Below are 2,820 nucleotides of genomic sequence, written 5' to 3' on the forward strand. Positions count from 1 at the left end.
CATTCTCTTTTTTCTCCCCCCCCCCCCCCCCCCCTTTTTCTCTTTTCATTTTCATTCTTTTCTCATTTTCTCTCCCTTCCCTTCCCTTCCCTTCCCTTCCCTTCCCTTCCTACATCTCTGAATGCAGATAACAATATTGATTTAAATGCAATCAAAGTGAACCTGATGTACAATGAACACTTTGTCACATGTTGTGCCATACTGTGGCAAGGGCTGCCCCTTTCCCAGGGATGGAGGCCCATTAAAGTGACACAATTTATGAGTTCAGGAGGAAAAAACAAGTTTGTTCTTCAATTACAGAATTGTGCAGGAGAGCATAAACTTGGGTCACTCCATGGAGTTTCTCAGATATTCTGCCAAAGGTGGAACAGGGAGGGAGGTAAAGGACCTCCCTCAGAACCAACTAACTCCTGTCTGCTGACACCCACACAGAAGTTTCACAGGGACAGGTCAGTAGATCTCCACTGTCTGACCATGCTGTGTGGTTTGCCCTGGGGGCAGAGATGCAGGGGCCTAGAATGGTCTATAACGTCACTGGACAGAATAAGCTCCACTGCAAACTATTTTATGTGAAAATTATTCACTGCCAAAGCAACCTAAGACATAAAAACCAAATAGGTCATAGGCCATAGGTTACCACGGGTTATACAACAGCATTGATTGCATTGGAGAGGTGGCTGCAAAGGGAACAGAAACTAATAAATGTTTTTATTGCCATGCAAAACATTTACAACAATGAAGCACGAACATTGAAGTAAATAAAACCAAGATGGAGAGGGGAGACTAGAAAAATATAGACAAAACAGCAGAAGTCACAGGAAGGTGACATATCATGTTCCACATTTTTACGAATAATTTAGAATACAAAGTGGGGAAGCAATAACAAAAAGTACACTATAAATCATCCAAAGTACCCCTTATTTTCTAGAACTTTCCTTTTTTAAAAGGTTTTTGTTTTTTTTTTTTTTTTGTCAGATTTTTCTCTACAGAGAAAGTTGTGGAAACCCCATCCCTGGAAGTGTACAAGGTGGAAGTGTCCAAGGCCAGGTTGGATGGGGCTTTGAGCAGCCTGGTCTAGAGTAAGGCATCCCTGCCCACGGCAGGGGGGTTGGAATGAGATGATCTTCCAACCCAAACTATTCTATGAGCTCTCCCCTGAAACCAGCAGCTGCATCACAAACTTAATTTTAATAGATGGGACAAAACCACTCTGTTACTAATTGCAAAAGGCTTTGATAACGCAGTTTATCAATGCAAGGTAAGATACACTTTGATTTGAACAGCCCAAAGTCCGGCCAGACCCACGGGAACGATGCCCCACATCAAGACAGAGCCCCCGCAACCTCGTCTGCGGAACCAGCCCCGAGCCGTCACCTGCAGGGCTGTGAAAGGCACAGCCTGCCGTCGGCCCCTGCACTGTCGCTGTGCTAGGCGCTGTCCTGACCCCGCGTGGTGCCGCGGAGCACACTGTAACCCGCGTCCCCAGCCGGCACTGTCGCCCCCGCCACGGGCGCCGAGGCTGTTCCCGTGTCTTGCCTGGGAGCAGCTCCGTGCAGCCGCCTGACTCCACACTCCCACCGCTGCCGGGCCACGCGTGCCCAACGCACGGTGCCCCTGAGGCCAGACCCTGCCTGGAGGGGAAATCCCGGACCCCTCCGGCTACCCGCGGGCACCCGCGGCGCGGCTAGCCCGGGGCGGGGGCAGGAGGGGCGCGGCACCTCCGCCCGCTCCAATCGTCGCCTGGCCGGCGAGCGAGGTCCGGCAGGCACCGATGTGTCCCGTACGGGGGCTGAACCCGGCACACGGACACGGAGCGCTCGTACCGAGCCCAGCTCCCGTCCCCTCCACACACCGGTGCTGTGCCCAGCACGGCAAACCCCGCAGCCCTTACCTGGCCTGAGCGGCGTGGGGTGGGAGCGGGTTGTCGCGGGGCGGGGCTATCCATCCCGGGGCGGGGCTATCCATCCCGGGGCGGGGCTATCCATCCCGGGGCGGGGCTATCCATCCCGGGGCGGGGCTATCCATCCCGGGGCGGGGCTATCCATCCCGGGGCGGGGCTATCCCGGGCGGGGCCGTTCCCATCCCGCGGAGCAGCCACGCAGAAAACCAGGGTGGGAGCAGGGGCGCGGTCAGGCAGGACCCTGGGGTGTCAGGTGGGGCAGGTCACCGGGACCTGTGAGGGGCACGGTGAAGTTGGAGGCAGCCTGGGTTGGGGATTCTTTCGGTCTTGCCGAATACTGTTATTGCATATTAAGACAAAGAAATAAGTGCCACCCACGTCTCAGCCAGGGCAGGACCCACATTGGAAAGGCAAGATGTTAGGAGAGGTGTAAGTTGTTAGAAGAGCAGATATAATTTATTAGGTATTCGGAGACGAGGTATAGGCAGGAAGGCCACCTCAGCCCCAGCGCTCTGTGTGAGGCACCCCCCGGGCTCGGAGCAGCCCCGCAGCCGGAGCAGGCAGAGCTGACTCCTTCTGAAATAAAACCTGTCCCTTTCCCCTCGGTCTGTGCCGGGGGACAGGAGGGAGTGAAGAGGGATGCTGGGGAACGAGCGTTATTCCAGTGTTCAACTCAGGCAGGTAACCAAGAGTGAACCCGCTCAGCCCATGTTCTGACCCAAAACAGCAACAGTTTAAGCTCCAAGCTAGGATTTAAAGATATTATTTCCAGCAATTCCAGGTTTTGGGATTTCTACTCCCTGCTGTTTACCTCGGTAACTCAATCTAGACTTGTGACGCTGCCCTCCTCAGTGCCTCCGCAGCCCCGTAGCACCAGGGCACTGCTTCCAGGAAGACACAGTAATGGATACATTAGATAA

At 54.3% G+C, this 2,820-nt stretch overlaps 1 protein-coding gene across 1 annotated transcript in view; it reads right to left on the reverse strand.

Annotated features, from left to right (window-relative positions):
- Positions 1-1,940, reverse strand: part of LOC107203718 (synaptotagmin-like protein 2) — a 38,837-nt gene extending 36,897 nt beyond the window's left edge. The window contains exon 1 of the mRNA XM_015626034.1: positions 1,892-1,940. The gene's annotated coding sequence lies outside the window, so the exon portion shown is untranslated. The remainder of the gene's footprint in view (positions 1-1,891) is intronic.
- Between the last annotated feature and the right edge of the window lie 880 nt (positions 1,941-2,820).

This window comes from Parus major, chromosome 4A, assembly GCF_001522545.3.
Source record: "Parus major isolate Abel chromosome 4A, Parus_major1.1, whole genome shotgun sequence".
Taxonomy (NCBI): domain Eukaryota; kingdom Metazoa; phylum Chordata; class Aves; order Passeriformes; family Paridae; genus Parus; species Parus major.